The 18,583-nt window shown below is 33.8% G+C and overlaps 1 non-coding gene across 1 annotated transcript; it reads left to right on the top strand.

Annotated features, from left to right (window-relative positions):
* The first annotated feature begins 4,298 nt into the window (after positions 1-4,298).
* TRNAP-AGG lies at positions 4,299-4,370 on the top strand. The gene has a single exon. It is a non-coding gene; the product is annotated as a tRNA-Pro (tRNA).
* The last annotated feature ends 14,213 nt before the right edge of the window (positions 4,371-18,583 follow it).

Here is an 18,583-nt window from a genome sequence, read left to right as displayed (position 1 = left end):
ATCGAAATTGATCGTGGTGCTTCTCGTTATTTCGTCACCCAGGCGAGGTCCTCGCTCGGTCAACCACTATGGTCAGATTTTGACCTATACAGGCTTAAAAACCAGATAAACCAAAAAAAAAATGCATTTACTATATAAAAGTGATTTAAAGTTGAAATTTCAACTTTATCAATTGTTGCGTAAATGGCCATTGTTATAAGTGTCTGTTTTGGCTACTTACGTTGCATTTATATACCAAAAACTAATAACCAATTTTCTTCTCCTAGATACGGTCCTCGATTTTTAATGGTCAAAAAGGGGAAGAATACCTGATCGTAACATGACCTAGTTCTTTTGTTTAACTTTTGAGGAATGTTGTTACTTTATTTATGGGGGAACATGGACACCACATAATTTTTTTAAAAGAAATTGTAGAAATGAGACAAAAGATTGAAGTTAAATCGCAAAGATGCTGGTTCCCTTTTGGTACTTTTATAAAGTTCCTCTTTCTTACTCACTGCTGATGTCTTTCGGTGCATGCGATTTCAATGGCACGTATAAAGCCTTCAATTAATGCTATTTTTAGTTCATAAGGGTGTAGCCTATTAGTTACGAATTTAATTGAATTTATAACTTTTGATATAGGGTACGGATTTATATATATAAAAACTTACTAAAATATTGATAAATATTAGATTTGAACCTATAATATTAACAATATAATAAGTTCAATAATAAACTCATAAAAAACAAAACTCACTAAATTAAAATTCTGAATTCGCCTTAGTAACCTTAAGACTTGCTCTACGTGCGTTTGGCAAAAAAGACAAGAAAAGAGCCGACGTGAAATGATCAGTTGACCACTTAAAATCAAATAAAGGTAGGATTGGAAACGAGGTGTTTTTTTTAAAGTGAATGTGGGATGCATACTGATGTTTGGTGATAAATGATGAAAAGTGCATATTTTTTAGTATATTTGCATATTAATTTTTGTGTGTGTCGCGGAAGATTACATGATTTTCGAAGTGAAATATACTCATGTGTTTCTTATGTGTAGGAACGAGTTTGGATGCTAAATGATCAAAAGATGATAATTCGACACAAAAAGAAGAAATTAAAGGAGTGGGAGCTCGTCTATTCTCGAGCGTGGCACGAAGCCGGACGCGAAAAAGGAGAAAAGTTAAGGCACAAAACAGCGAAGCGAAGCAAAGGCACGGAGCGCTTTGCGAAATGGAAGAATCTCAAAAGCTGGATCCGCGTCAAAGTCCGCGTCTAGACGCGAAGGCAGACACAAATTCTAGCTCTCCCATCCGAAGTTGGATTGAAGAACTCCGCCCCTCATCAACCCTAGGTCATATAAATACATCCTAAAACACCACTTTGAAGGGGGAGACACACTTTTGACATAATTTAGAACTAAGGAGGCAGAGGAGGACGTTTTGAGAGGAAAACACAAGCACAGAGCCGCCGTGGAGGCCGGGTTTCATCTTTTCTTCCACCAACTTAGTCTTTTTATGTTTGTTTGTATGATTTGTTGTTTTGCTACCATGTCTATGTGGAGCTAAACTTCACGTTCTAGGGTTGTGGTTCTTTCATGACTATTGTTATTCGGATATTGATTTTGATTTCTTAGTTTATAATATTGGTTTATTTATTCAATCATGCACTTAATTATTTGATTGCTTGATCACCAATTGAATACTATCTACGAATCTAGAGTTGAACTCGAAAGTGGGAATTCTAGATTGCATATAGGATTGAGTAGAGCAAGTTCTTGAACCTGGGCATCGGGGAACGGATTCGCAATTAGGATAGACATATACCTAATTGCCTTGCTTGGTTGAAATACAGGAATTATAAATGCGTTCTTGTTGATTATAACTCCGTAGACATATAGGCGTTAGGTTAGCTTGAATAGGCGAGTAAGAACTCGACAGATTCTTATGAGCAATATTAACCCTGTCAACCAATAAACTAGATAAATTAGTTAGTCAATTCAATTGAAGAATACAATAGGAATGTTAGATAGCCCAATAACCCTAGATCGTTTTCATTACATTGATATCATAAAAATCTGCTCTTCCTCTGTTTAAAATTTATTATTTATATTTCTTTATTTAATTCGTATAGAATCAAATACTTCTAGGTTTAATCCTTGTATAGATAAATAGGATAGTCTAATTTAGTTAATAGTTAATCACAAGTCATTGTGGGAACGATACTCTACTCACTACTTTATTACTTGACGATCACGTGCACTTGCGTGAGTGCGTTTGGCCGCAACACATACACTGATAATGCTGAATTTTTCAAAAATTCTAATTTTTATGTCCTGACGCCTACTTAAACCAAGTTAACTTTTCTCGACGTTATGTGTGACAATATTGTTTTATTTAGTCGGGGTAACATAAATGACTCAACTTTTTCTTCTTCTATTTTAACTGAGGCGCAACTGTTGTTATTGTTGTTGTTCTATCTCTAATTGAGAGTACTCGTTTCCTCATTAAAGTCAAAATACTAGTCAATTTTAAAGATAAATGTAAATTTTCAGCTACAAGTTTGCTACCGTCAGAACCAGAAGATATGATATGCTACAATGTTGGTGTACTTTTGCCAAAATGTATCCTATTATTTTTCTAAGAAGCATGTATAAAGTGACAGTGATTTTGGGCCTAAAATAGGGTGTTATTGGACAAGGTTTGTTGTTAGTTAGAAGAGTGGACAGAAGAGATTTTTTCTTTCCTATACCATATATGAAACCTTATTATTAAAAATGTGCATAGTTTCTAATTTACCCGTCCGGTTCACATTTTTTCTACAGTTATTATACCAATCACTAAATACTAATTAATAGTTGCTGAATCTTCCTAATTTGTCGAGCTAAAATTGAGGAACAGAATATTCTAAAAAGATTTGGCGTAAATCAGATCAAATCATATTCTTCCAGATATTCCTATTTAGGCGCGCTACAATTATGGAAGTAAATATTCTTCTAGATATTTTTCACTATTGATAGCCATTAAAAAGCTTGAAAGCTTTGAATTCAAATTTGAGTTTTCAAAAATCATTATTTGTTTGGATTGGGTGTTGTTGAAAATAATCGGGAATATGGTTTGGAGTTTATATCTCAATTTTGAGGGGCTTTGGTGAAGATTAGACTTGGTTTTGACTGAAATTCAGATTGAAACTCGATGAAGAAGAAGAAGAAGACATATTGCAGAAAACCAAGTCTAATCTTCACCAAAACCCCTCAAAATTGAGATATAAACTCCAAACATATTTCCAATTATTTTCAACAACACCCAATCAAAATAAATAATGATTTTTGAAAAATCCAAAATTTGAAATTCAAAAGCTTTTTAATGGCTGTCAATGGTGGAATTACTGCTCTCTTGTCTCTTTGAAGGTTTGCTCTTCTTCATTGAGAAAATTTGAAGCTGAAGGTAAATGTGTATATGAACTTTGAAGATTTGACTTCAATTTTGATGAACTTTGTTGTTCTTCATTGATGAACTTCAACTGGAGTAAAATGGGGAACCAATTTTGTTGAAGGGTTTCTTCAATTTTCTGTGAATTTAGAGGGAGAATTTGATTTCAGAAGATGGAAAATGGTAAAAAGAACGTGGGTATGGGTAAAACGTGGGTGGGACTGATGGGTTAGGAGAGAGAAACGTGCAGATTCCTTTAATTAAGGAGTAAAAAATGTACAATTAATTATACCCTTAATTAATTATGGTATAGAATTGGTAATTTGGTATACTAAGTGTAATTAAGTCAAACCTTAAACATTGAGGGTAATAAGGTTTCCTATGTGGCATAGGAATGTAAAAATCTCTGGATAGAAACACAATGGTAGCCCAAAAGAAGGGTACGCTTCCACCACAAAGGAGAATGCTTGAAACAGGAAATTACACCCAATGTCCTTGAAAATGCATGTTCTTGATTTTTTTTGACCTCCCTTACCCTGTGGCCAAACCAATGACATCAAAAGTCAAAAGAGTTACCAATGGGGACAAGCAAGGGGCAACACTTATTAAATTTGATGTTTTATCCATGGGGCCAAAGAGATCAAAAAATCAATAGTAACACCAAAAAATAATAGTTTCTGAATCCCATAGGGCCAACGAGATAAAAAAATAGCCCAATACCTAACATATCCCTTCTTAAAACGAAATGAAATGGAAGATCTCATTCGAACTTGGAAATAAGCAGTAGTTTCTGAATCCCTTTCAAGTTTCAATTAACCTTTTAGGGAGTGATGTTTATTCCAAGAGATCGACCTTTAAATAAAAAAAAATAAAAAGGTAAGAAATCAAGATGGGCATTTGGTCTAGTGGTATGATTCTCGCTTAGGGTGCGAGAGGTCCCGAGTTCAATTCTCGGAATGCCCCAATTCGTAGAGTTGTTTTATCAGTTTCCAGACAGAATTCCTCTTTTTGGGCTTTTGGCCCATCTCAGTTTTGAGACTGAGGCCCATCTATTTACCTGGATTTCGGACTTGTCAATTTCTACTTTTGCTATGCAATTAGTTAATTAATTATTTAATTAGTAGTGAGAGTAAGAATGATAACTGTAAGTTTAGCTTGTTACGTACTAATTCAATTTTGACATGATTGGAACACATGTACCTTACCTAAAACAACTAGGAATAGAAACAAAGAAAGTATTTCCAGAACTCACGAGAAGAGAAAAGTGTTATAAATATATTATGAATGTTCATTTAGTACTCCGTTGTAAATAAGTTTATATTCCATTTTAACACGGGTTAAACTAGAGTATAACATATTGGTAATTCTGAGGGTTTAATTAAGTAAAGAGAGTCGCCACCTAATTATTTTAAAGGTGAATTAGGACACCTATTTACTAAATAATGGTTAAGGTTAACTCTGTTTTTACGGTCTGCTTAACCTTAGAAATTCTAGGTAAGGGTTCTAATTATCCTAAAGAGAAGGTGTTAAGCACTCTTAAAGATCCGTTAACAACGATTACCAGCTAAACTTAGATTAATTAAATTTAAGACTTATTTTTTATCAAAATGGTAATTGAAGAAAACGACACACAAAGTGTATAATAGTAGCTAATCCTTGATTGTAAAGATGGATTGATAAAATGTTTGAAGGAAAATGTTGTCATTCACCTTAGAGAAAATAAAACGGGTTTTAACTCCAAATACAAAAATGTTCCTAGCCTCAAACTTAGGAAGACAAAATCAGTTTTGAGTTCACTCACACCAGAAAAATAATTCTTCTTAATAACAGTTTAAACTTTGCGACAAGGCTAGCCAAAGATAACTTCTGATTTTAAAAGGTTACGAACTTCTGAAAATTGCGATCAAACTAATTACTGATTTTAGGAGTTCTCTTCTAACCCCATATTCTATATGTGGTAAAACTCTAAATGGTTTTTAAGTCTTGAGTGTTATAAACAAGCAGTCATAACCAATATAAGATGAAAATATTAGCCAATTAATAAACAAGAATTAAAGTAACATAATGAATAGCCTTCTATCCAATTATTCAGGAGCACAAATCTGATAAGGTTTCACTATTCAAAGGAACGAGGAGAAAATGGTGATGGCTCAGCTTCGGCAACGGCATTGAGTCTCGCTAAAGACTTTTTGTTGCTCCGTGTATGACATGCAAAAGAAAAGAGAAGTAAAAGATTAGGAATGCAACTCATGTTAGGCATATCAATGTACAAAGAGAAGTTCACATAGAAGTAATTAGGCAAAATAACCAAATAATTTCTCAGTAATTACACATGAATACATATCTTTGACTAGAACTCTAAATACTTTAAGAGATCCATAACTAGAACTCTAAATAGTTTAAGAGATCCATTTCATTAATGTAGACTTGTGCCATTAAGGTAATACTAAAAATAAACTCCTAACACAGACTCATAATCAAGATACTTAATTAGGATATAAGAGTCAATTGGACATGAAATGATTCTATTATTATTATATTTTTATTTTTTAGCATTGGCAAATCATAAATTTGTCGAGGCCCGGAATACGGTATCAACCGTTTTGAGATTTATAGGATAGTACCTCGACTCACATGCCAAGAATTAGAATTAACGGGTGCGTGAAGATTAATCTCGACGACCCGAAATAAGACGATACAGACACTTGAATTGCATAGTTAAAAATGTTAGAATAATTTGACGATGCGAATTGACCAAAATAGTGGCACTCTATTGCTCAGTAGATTGCACAAGTTTGGACATCTACCAATTTGTAAATGAGAATTGGCACGAAGGTTGAAATAGGTAGAATGGTAAGTAGATTTTATGAAATATAGAGCTACGAGAAGAATCAAATGTATGAAGATTGTGTGAGGCACAAGTGGCAATATTTGAAAAATATGTAACTATATTTTAAGAAAAGAACGCGAATAACCTTAACTCGAAAAATTAGATGGAAAAAATATATTGCCTATTTATGAAAGATTATGCCAATTTAATAAAATCATACTATACACCTTGTTGGTTAAAGAAAATCCTTGAGGCTAGTTGAATGCACGAATATCGAGGGATATCATGACGAATCGAGCTTGTTAGAAAAGTTTGTAGGCAAAACGTCATGCCTTATAAAAATAAAAGATCGTGCCTAGAGACTAAAAAGATATGTTAATTAGACTTTAAGAATTTGAGTGGACCTAAGCGAAACTTGGGCTTAAGTAAATATCTAAACGGTGCTCTAGAGTCGTTAAAGAGCGGTAAGCGCGGAATGATTGGTGATTATTATTATTAATTTAGGAAGATGATATAAAAATAAGCAAAAGAAAAAAACATATGAACAAATAAAAGTATATATTTAAATAAAAGTGTAAGCAAGTTGGATAGTTAATACTTCTTTTTTTTTTTTTGAAAACTAGAGATAGTGTTAGTTAAAATAATAAAGTCGAATAAGGAACATAGCAAGTAAGCAAATAGACAAGCAAAACATGTGACACATTCCAAGGAGCAAATAATAGCGCATCCTGATACGCGGGGGCCTCTTTGTGCCAGAGGTAGGCCTAACGTGTTATTTGGAAGATAAATATGCCATTATGTATCATTCCATTTCTATAAATTAATAATTCTATTTTCTTTGAAAAGAAAATAAATAGATAAGTGCTTAAACATCTTTTTTTTTTTTGAAAAAAAAGAGTGTATTTTCATCAAAAGAACAAAAGAAAGTATAATAAAATATTATAATTAAGTAAGTAAGTAATTCTATTTTTCAAAAGCAAAAGAAGTGCATGAATCGCTTAAGCCATTTTATTTATTTTTACGTAAAGAAAATCAAAAGAAAATACAATAAAAGATATTTGTCATGTGTAAACTTCTCATTGTTCCGCAAGATTATGTCATTTGAAAACTTCACACATATTATAAAGAAGATAGTCATGCTCCTTTAACGAGGATTTAATTAATTTAAAACAAATGATCCACATAATTGGCATGTGATAATAGGTGAATTTAACTATAATCACGCCTTAAATAACCACCTTCTTGTATAGTTTTGATGATAAAAGTGATAAAAAAATGCTCTTATTAGTGCTTTTCATGATTTGCAGGTGATATATGACCAGGGAAGGCTAGGGAGTACTTTTGGAGTCAAAAATGAAGAAAAAGAGGCCAATTGTGAAATTCCCCAAGTAAACCACGCAAAACAGGCCTGAAGATTCAGAGAACTGGGTTGACCGCGGTTCCACCGCGACCGCGGTGGAAGAGAGCTGCGGATAAATTGAGATTCAGAGAAGGCATTTGGCCGCGGTTTGACCGCGACCGCGGCAGAACCGCGGCAGAAGCAGAAAACTTCAGGGACTAAAGTGTAAAACACGGGATTTTTAGACCTAAACCCTATTTTAAATACAAGACTTCGCCCAAGAGAGGCATGTATTGAATTTTAGAGTATCTTGGCAAGGAAAAACAATTGTGAGAGATCACCCAAAACATCTTTCTTCTTTTCTTTGATTTTTATTGCTAGTTATGATGGATTCTATCTTAGTTTGTTTTCCCATAGCCATGAGTAGCTAAATCCTTTGTCTAAGGCTTTGATGGAACCTATTGGGGGATGAACATCTTGTTTATGTGAATACCAATTGCTAGTTTCAATTTCTATTTGTTCAACTTTGTGCTTGTTGTAGTTAATTGACAGGATCCTCAATTAGCTGTACCTATTTAGTGTGCATAACTTGGAAAAGAGTGCATACTTAGGTTATTGTTGAACAACACCACTCCCAAAGTATAAGAGGAATCTATAATTGCGGGTTTAAAGGCGAAATTAGGGATAACGGAGCCTTGGGTGTAATCTAAAGTGAATTGTGCGAAATAAAGTAAGCTAGTGTATCTCGGGAGAGTGCAATTAGTATATTACTGTGATTACTCGGTAGAGATTTACGGTAAGATGAGCGTTCATGATTGATAGAGATGTGTTGGTAAATTTGTATGAGCATAAACAGAAGGGATTCTTTCAATAGGGGAAATCATTGCCTTAGCTTATTCTCATCATTGTTTACAACCTTAGCATTTTAATTTACAGCCGTTTAATTTACTTGCAATCGTAGTTAGTAAAGCGACCTTCAACTGTGATTCAAACATCTGGGAAACTGGTTCTGAACAGTTTAGTGGGTCTAAAGATAGTGATTGATAGGTTAACTCTCTGTAGATTCGACCCTGGGCGTAATACTCGGGTTATATTTGTAACGTCCGCATTGTCCTTTTTATAAGGCATAGTTGGGCGTGATCAGCATGTTCACCCTTCAAATAATGCACATATACATGATAAGGTGTCACTTGGAGTTGAAAACCCACTTGGACATTTAGGTAAGGTTAACTAATGGATTTAACACACCTCGGGTATTAAATCACCTAAGGTTAAAATGATGCATGCTCTTAAAGAAGGTTTTGGTTTAGCTCTATCCTAGGTCGACTAAGAGTGGGTTGTTCTATACTGGTCTTCTCCTAAGCGGACACCTTGAGAGTGGAAAGCCCGTGACTGTCGATTGCACCGCTGATCGACTTACCCACGAACTTTCCCCTAAAAGGTTTTTTCTTTTTTTTGAAAAGTGCACGGCCGCAAACCACGTAACCACTAGGTGTGTGCTTTGTGTGAATTTTCCAGAAGTGGAGGAAGTGAAACAGAATGACAATTTAAATAAAGCAATAAGAATAAATAATTCATATAAGATAGTTTATCACATAAAGGCAATTCAAATAAGCATCATAAACAATTACAAACACACAAACCAATTTTTATTAACCTAAGTTTGTTATGGTTTAGAACCTAGAATCCCCAACAGAGTCGCCAAGCTGTTATACCCCATTTTAACACGGGTTAAACTAGAGTATAACATATTGGTAATTCTGAGGGTTTAATTAAGTAAAGAGAGTCGCCACCTAATTATTTTAAAGGTGAATTAGGACACCTATTTACTAAATAATGGTTAAGGTTAACTCTGTTTTTACGGTCTGCTTAACCTTAGAAATTCTAGGTAAGGGTTCTAATTATCCTAAAGAGAAGGTGTTAAGCACTCTTAAAGATCCGTTAACAACGATTACCAGCTAAACTTAGATTAATTAAATTTAAGACTTATTTTTTATCAAAATGGTAATTGAAGAAAACGACACACAAAGTGTATAATAGTAGCTAATCCTTGATTGTAAAGATGGATTGATAAAATGTTTGAAGGAAAATGTTGTCATTCACCTTAGAGAAAATAAAACGGGTTTTAACTCCAAATACAAAAATGTTCCTAGCCTCAAACTTAGGAAGACAAAATCAGTTTTGAGTTCACTCACACCAGAAAAATAATTCTTCTTAATAACAGTTTAAACTTTGCGACAAGGCTAGCCAAAGATAACTTCTGATTTTAAAAGGTTACGAACTTCTGAAAATTGCGATCAAACTAATTACTGATTTTAGGAGTTCTCTTCTAACCCCATATTCTATATGTGGTAAAACTCTAAATGGTTTTTAAGTCTTGAGTGTTATAAACAAGCAGTCATAACCAATATAAGATGAAAATATTAGCCAATTAATAAACAAGAATTAAAGTAACATAATGAATAGCCTTCTATCCAATTATTCAGGAGCACAAATCTGATAAGGTTTCACTATTCAAAGGAACGAGGAGAAAATGGTGATGGCTCAGCTTCGGCAACGGCATTGAGTCTCGCTAAAGACTTTTTGTTGCTCCGTGTATGACATGCAAAAGAAAAGAGAAGTAAAAGATTAGGAATGCAACTCATGTTAGGCATATCAATGTACAAAGAGAAGTTCACATAGAAGTAATTAGGCAAAATAACCAAATAATTTCTCAGTAATTACACATGAATACATATCTTTGACTAGAACTCTAAATACTTTAAGAGATCCATTTCATTAATGTAGACTTGTGCCATTACAGTAATACTAAAAATAAACTCCTAACACATAAAATATTATTCACATAATCTAGACCAAAGAATAGAATGTAAGACTAACAAAATTCATGTAACTTTTACTAGCATTGGATTAGCTATATGGACAGTAAGAGCGCACTTTAGACTCGTTTTATTCATATTTGTATACCACAAAAGGAATGCTTAAAGATATTCGGGCCCAACATGTTAGAACGCGAGTTCATATCATTTTCTTTGAGCTGAGAGTTAAGACTCGATTCAATATTGTTATTATTCCTATCAGCACGCCTTCTAAAATTATCTCCATACATTCCAAACAACAGAATGGGATAGTAACATTAATATCTAACGGTGAGCACATCTTACTGACATGGAATTAAAATAGTTTAGATCTAGAGTCATATCTTTAAAGTCCTAATGATAAAACAGGGTAAAATTGTGGACCTTATCTTGTAAAGGAACAATCTTTAGATCATATACTCATCCCTTTCAATCTTCATTTTAGAGCAGTAAATCTATTAAACAATATTATCTGGACTAACGAACTCCAAACTATTATTCTAGTTATTACAACACATGATTTTTGTTAAAAGGTTAATCTTTGAAAACTTCCTGTTAACAATAACAATTCCAACATAGATAAATAATTTCCTGCCTTTTGAAATATTTAGACCGAATGAACAGTAACTCTAACCCATGTTCTAAATAGACATTGTATTAACTCAGAGAATAACCTTATATGTGCTGGATAAAGAAGTGATATTCTAGACTTATAATTTTGAAGAAGAAATAGCAAATCATGGTATTTAAAGTAGACGGCACAAGAAATACAAAGAAAAAATATGAATAGCAATCATAGATATCTTACCAATCCAATTGAGTTTTTTCTAAACGGAGCCTGGATACTTCATTTTTTTAGTCCAACCAAGCCAACCATAAATTATTCTAATTGAATTATTCTAATTGATAATAAAACAATAATAAAGGACTGGGAAGTCTTGAATGGATGGATTCCAAGGCCAGGGCTCGATCCTGCACAATTCAGACCAGCTAGTATCTGTTTAATTTACTTAATGCACTCACAAGCCATAAGTGAGAATGAAGTTGGAATTGAATAGATGGTGAGAAAAAGCGCCTTTCGTGATTCAAGTAGTAAGCTCGGATTCATGATTGAGAAAGAAATCTTCCAAGCGCAGCTTTAGTTGAATCTATTATAGGGTAGGCTCTTCGGATAGATTGACTTAAGGCGACGAAGGCCCACATATTTCAAATCTCGGCTCCCCTCAAGGAAAAAGCGGGATACTTAGCTGAAAGGGTGAACAAGGCCGAGCGCCTTCAAAGGTTGCGAAAACAACAACTAACATATTAATCTATTCATGTGTTATTTAATCGACGTCAAATTTTCATTTGATCAACACATGGACAGATCACATAATCTTTTGCTATTTTATAGCCAAAGAAAATCTTAAAGCATGCTTTCTATATGGGAAATGAAACAGACAAACAAATATATTTCAAATAAAAAAAAAAAAAAATAGGATTTGAGAATCACTGACCTTTTTGTGGGCAGTGAACGGGGCTTTTGAGGTTTCAGATCTACTCCGCGGACAAGATCGACAATAGAATCGGTTTTAACCAAAATGAAGCGAATTTTAAAAGAACAATGGTCAGTAGCGTTAAGAGAGTAGTAAGATAGATGAGATTTTTTATGGTTCTCCCCCCGCATGGCTTCGGCTGAGACTTAGAGAAGTATTTATAGGCGATAAAAAGCTAGGGTTTCTGAAGAGCGGGAACTTGAAATTTTGAATTTGAAATCTTGGTCAACAAATCCGTTTGAATCCACACATTGGAGGTTTGGACGGACTTCATCTTCACGTGATGCTTCAGGCCATGCCCGAAATGGTGAAATTTGGTCTGATCCTTGAAGATACACCACAAAAAGAGAGATAAAAGAAAACATCAAGACAAAATATGAGATAGAGGGAAATGACACATGCACAAAAAAGATCTAGCATATTCTGATGTAAAGGATGAAGAAGATTGTATTTTGTTCATAAGAGGAAAGGAGAGGAAGGGTGGGGGCTGACAAGTCTTGGAAGAAACAAATGGGACCTAATTTATTTCTAGGTTTTGGTTAAGCGAGGAAAGAGAGTAGTTGGGCTGATGAACTAAGCTTTGGACATTTGGGCTTCAGGTATTTTAGAACAAAATGGGCTTAGATTATGGATTTATCATTATTGATTTGGGCCATTTATTGTTGGCGGAATGGATCAAGCAAATGGGCCAATTTTGATCAGATTTTGGACTTTGATTTTGGAATTCGAAATCCTTTCTTCTTTTATTTCCTTGGCTTCCTTGTCTAAATATTTTGGACATAATAATAAAAATATAATAATAATAATAATAATAGTAGTAGTAGTAGTAGTAGTAGTAGTAATAATAATAATAGTGGTAGTAGAATAACATTAATAATACTAGTAATAATGATATTAAGTAAATAATAATAATAATTAGGTCTTTGTGCTAAAAATGATAAAATAACTATTCTTATATTATTAGTAATATTAGAGCTCAAGAAAATTAATTAGAAGAAAGGAGGGATAAAATTGGGTATCAACAATCCATATGGGACTCTGCCGTAAATATGTTTATCTATTTAGTACTCTATTGGAAATAAGCCTCCTGAAGATGCTTATCACTTCGGTACTCGGTTATGGATAAACATTACTTTCAGTGGAAGATTATCCATACCGGGTATAATAAGCTTATCCTTTTGATACTCCGTTATGGATAAACATTACCCCCGGTAGAAGATTATCCATACCGGGTAAACAAGCTTATCCTTTCGATACTCTGTTATGGATAAATATTACTCTCGGTAGAAGATTATCCATACCGGGTACAATGAGCTTATCCTTTCAGTACTCCGTTATGGATAATCATTGCCCCTAGTAGAAGATTATCCATATCTGGTATAATAGCAGCTTACACAACAGCTTGTAGTAGCAGCTCACACAACAGCTTGCAGTAACAGCTTACACAACAACTTCCTTTCTTCTATAAATAGAAGAGATTTCAGTTCATTATGTACATCAGTTTGAATTCGAATAATATATCAGTTTCTTTCTATACTTGTCTTTACTTTACAGTCTTTATTTTATAACACGTTATCAGCACGAGACTCTGCCATCTCGAGCAAATATTTCGAAATAATCTGAGGTACGAACTTTCTTTTTCTATATAATGTTAAATCTTTCTAAACTTGAATTTGTAGCCCTGGATATATCGAGCAAAAGCTACATGTCTTGGGTGCTTGATGCTGAAATTCATCTTGATGCGATAGGTCTGGCGGACACCATCAAGGATAAAAATCAGGCATCAAACCAAGACCGTGCCAAAGCAATGATATTCCTACGCCATCACCTTGATGAGGGCCGGAAAATGGAATATCTTACTGTTAAAGATCCAGTCATACTGTGGAATAATTTGAAAGATAGATATGACCACCTGAAGATGGTCGTTCTTCCACAGGCACGTTATGATTGGACTCATCTAAGGCTACAAGATTTTAAATCTATCAGTGAGTATAATTCTGCTATATTCAGAATTATTTCCCAATTGAAATTATGTGGTGATAATATTACTGATCATGATATGTTGCAGAAAACTTTTACCACTTTTCATGCCTCGAATATGCTCCTGCAGTAGCAATATCGAGAGATGGGATTCAAAAGGTATTCTGAACTTATCTCACATCTTCTTGTAGACGAGCAACATAATGGGCTATTAATAAAAAATCAATGAAAGCCGACCTACTGGTTCTTGTCCATTCCCTGAAGTGAATGAGACGAACTTCCACCAAGCTAAGCGCGGAAGAGGTCGTGGCCCCAGTCGTGGTCATGACCGTGGTCGGGGAAGAAACTTTAATCATGGTAATAATAATGCACCAAAGAACCCTCCTCGCCACCAGCAGTGGAAAAGGAAGGAACAAAAGCATGAAGCGGTGCAAGCACCAAATGCAGAAAATGCATGCTATAGATGTGGAGGAAAAGGGCATTGGTCACGTACTTGTCGTACGCCAAAGCACCTGGTTGAGCTTTATCAAGCCTCCCTAAAGAAGACTGAGAAAAATGCTGAAGCAAATTTTATTTCTGAAGATAATTTAGACTTCATGCATTTAGATGTAGTTGATTACCTTGCACTCCCAGATGGAGAAACAAGTCATGTCATCGGTGGTGAATCTGTAGAAATATAAATATTTTAATTTTTGTTATTTGTAATAGATAGTATGGTTATGTAATTGTTGTACATAAAAAAAATTATGATTTGATAATGATGTTTACTATAATATATCTTATTTATGTCATTTTGAAGAATATGAATAACATTATTAGATCAACTAAAACTCTAGCAGAGTTTGCAAGAAATATACAACCACCAGAAGTGGTTATATTTCGTATATCTCATTGTAATTATATTTTGTTAACCACCAGAAGTGGTATATGCCTATGATCACAAGAAGTGATAATTTAGGCTTTCTATGGTTACAATTTAAGATAAGTTACATAAATATTTTCTATATTAAATGTACGCCTCGATCTGCTCCTGAAGTAGTAAATATTCTAAAAGAGGTTGAGGCATCACAATTTGATGTGATTAATGCGCATTCAGATAATTATGTTCGATTTTCCTGAAGGATGAGAACTTTTGATAATATTAATCCATTCCCTGAAGTGAATGTGACAATATTAATAAATCTGGTAAATATGAACGCGCTCTTGATGTAAATATATTACAATTCACCTCCAGAAGAGGTAATATAATTGAGAGAATATATACTCAATATTTCGTATTTTAAATTTGCTCCTGAAGAAGTAATACAATTGAAATTGCCTCCTGAAGTAGGAAAATATTATGAAGAGGAGTTTTCTTGTGCTTAAACAATTGTTTATTTGATTGTGATTTTCTCTTATGATACCAGAAGTGTCTGAGCAATATTTGATAGTACAAAATGTATCAACAACTCCTGAAGAGCTAAGTGTTTGCCTAGAAGACACATGACACCAGTAGTGTCCGATAAATATTAGATTGTGGATAATAAATGAAGGCTCTCGAAGAGCTTATTTACAAATATGTCATTCATATTATATGATTATGGTCAAAACATATGTTGTATACCCGAAGTTTACTAAAATAAATGGCTATCATATTGAGACTATAAATGATTGGAAGATTGAAAATCTTCATGTTTCCACAATCATAGGGGGTAAAATAATATGTATATGAGAAGTTACCCGCCTTATTCTTCGATTTGTACTACATCATGTATCGCGGTAAACCAGAAGTTTACTAATACAAAAGTAGCCATAGTAAATCAGAAGTTTACTAATGCAAAAGTTTATGTCATAGTAAACCAGAAGTTTACTAAGAGATAGCACATGCCATGATAAACTTGAAGTTTTCATTTGCCATTTTTAAATGAGCTATTTGAGAATTTAGATAAGCATATACTTAAGAACTAGAAGATTCTTCAAGAATTCTCCTGTGTTGCTTGTTCTCATAATAAATTGATTATACTAGCTAAAGTTGGGACTAAGACCCCTGATTCTGAAATATATAATAGGTGAATATGGGCCCATTCACCTATCATGTGAACCACTTATAGATGCATATATAAGATGGTTACATATATGTTTATTGTCTACCTGCAGTTTGGCATTTGAAATTGCTTTTCTCACTTAAGAGCATAATTTTCAGATTATGAAATCAAGACAGTTCATCTTGATAATGCTGGTTTATATACAAGCTAGTTTAGCAGTGAATACCTCTTATTAATGGCTAAACTATTGTTTATGAGAACAAAGCTTCATGTGTTCGTCTAAGATTTTCTAAATTGCATATAGCAACACTTGTATGAATCGGACCAACAATATATGATAAGTCCTCCCCTCACAATTGGTTTAGGATCAGAAACCAAATATTTTACTATCTTTTGATGTGTGGTATATGATTAATTTCTCTACCACAATGCACGAAGATATGTTTCCCAAAGAAGATTGGGGATATGTGTTAGTTTTTCTAACATTTGGGGAATGGAATAAACAGCTGAAAAATATGCTATATGAATCGAATTATCATTAATATGATCCTCACTTAGAAGATAATTCAAGTCAAATGCCAGAAGCATTTGCTGATCCAAAATCAAATATCATATTTCAATTGCAAATGCTCCTATTAAAATTTAAAGTCCTTGAAGGATAGAGTTTACTGTACGCATGAAGCGTGGTAGACCAATCGGTTCCAAAGGTAACAATCCTTGAAAAATGACAAGGAGCTAATGATCAAAATGATCATAATGAGGAGGAAATGAGCTCTAGAAGAGCTCACGACATAACATTTCATGAAACTCCAGAAGAAGCTGAGGTACCTGAAAATAAAAAAAGTGATGAGATCTCAACAAGTTATGTCGCTTAGGAACCGATACAAAATGATCGTCGACGATATATTTGATACAATATAGTGCACAATACTGTAAAATATTGTAAGGATCGGACTAGTAGTCCAGACACCTGAATATGTCATGCCATTTAAATGCGAGTCATAACCTATATGACTTATTTGATTAAATCTCTATAAAGATCCCTGAAGGATTTAAAATGCCTAATGCATATAGTTCAAAGTCTCGAGAAATGTACTCGATCAGATTATAAAGATATTTGTACGGTGTAAATCAATCTGGGGCCATGTGATATAATCGCCTCAGTGAATATTTGCTGAAAGAAAGTTACATAAATGATGTTATTTGTCCATGTATTTTTATAAAGAAAATGTCATTAGAATTTGTTACACTTGCTGTTTCTGTTGATGACATAAATCTTGTTGGAACTCCAGAAGAACTCCAAAGGCAATTGAATATCTTAAGAAAAAATTTGAGATGAAAGATCTTGGAAAAATAAAAATTTATCTTGGTCTGCAAATTAAATATTTAGCAGACGAGATCTTTATCCATCAATTTGCCTATACAGAAATGGTCTTTAAATGCTTTTACATGGACAAAGTGCACACATTAAGTACACCAATGGGTATTCGATCACTTGAAGTGAATAAGGATCTGTTCCAACCTCCAGAAGAGGATGAGGAACTCCTTGGTCCTGAAATACTCTATCTCAGTGCAATTGCTATGCACTTATGTATCTTGCTAATGCTAACAAAGGTGGTGCAGATCGTATTGGTTATGCATATACAAGATTAGAATGCATAGACTCAAATATTTGAAATAAGGTTTTCATCAGGGAGAGTAAAATACGCGATGCACTCTTTTTTCCTTACTAAGGTTTTTTCCCACATGGTTTTCCTTATAAGGTTTTTAATGAGGCACCTTGCAATGCGTATTACTAAATATGTGTACTCTTTTTCCTTCACTAGAATTTTTTCCCACGGGATTTTTTCTAGTAAGGTTTTAATGAGGCACATTATCTTTTAATGAACATCCAAGGGGGGGTGTTATAAATATATTATGGATGTTCATTTAGTACTCCGTTGTAAATAAGCTTCCCGTAGAAGCTTATCCATATGGGACTCCGCCGTAAATATGTTTATCTTTTTAGTGCTCTATTGGAAATAAGCCTCCTGAAGAAGCTTATCACTTCGGTACTCGGTTATGGATAAACATTACTTTCGGTGGAAGATTATCCATACCGGGTATAATAAGCTTGTCCTTTCGATACTCCGTTATGGATAAACATTACCCCCGGTAGAAGATTGTCCATACCGGATACAATGAGCTTATCCTTTCAGTACTCCGTTATGGATAATCATTGCCCCTAGTAGAAGATTATCCATATCTGGTATAATAGCAACTTATACAGCAGCTTGTAGTAGCAGCTCACACATCAGCTTGCAATAGCAGTTTACACAGCAGCTTCCTTTCTTCTATAAATAGAAGAGATTTCAGTTCATTATGTACGTCAGTTTGAATTCGAATAATATATCAATTTCTCTCTATACTTATCTTTACTTTACCGTCTTTATTTTATAACAAAAAGCAATTTGTGCCTTCGTGCTTCTCCGGACAAAAGAGAATGGGAAAACTATACTGCTCATTTACCCGCAAATATTAACCGGCAATATATATATATATATATATATATATATATATATATATATATATATATATATATATATATATATATATATATATATATATATA

This window comes from Nicotiana attenuata, unplaced genomic scaffold (assembly GCF_001879085.1).
Source record: "Nicotiana attenuata strain UT unplaced genomic scaffold, NIATTr2, whole genome shotgun sequence".
NCBI lineage: Eukaryota > Viridiplantae > Streptophyta > Magnoliopsida > Solanales > Solanaceae > Nicotiana > Nicotiana attenuata.
The sequence above is the reverse complement of the archived record's forward strand: the minus strand, read 5'-3'. Positions and strand labels throughout refer to the sequence as shown.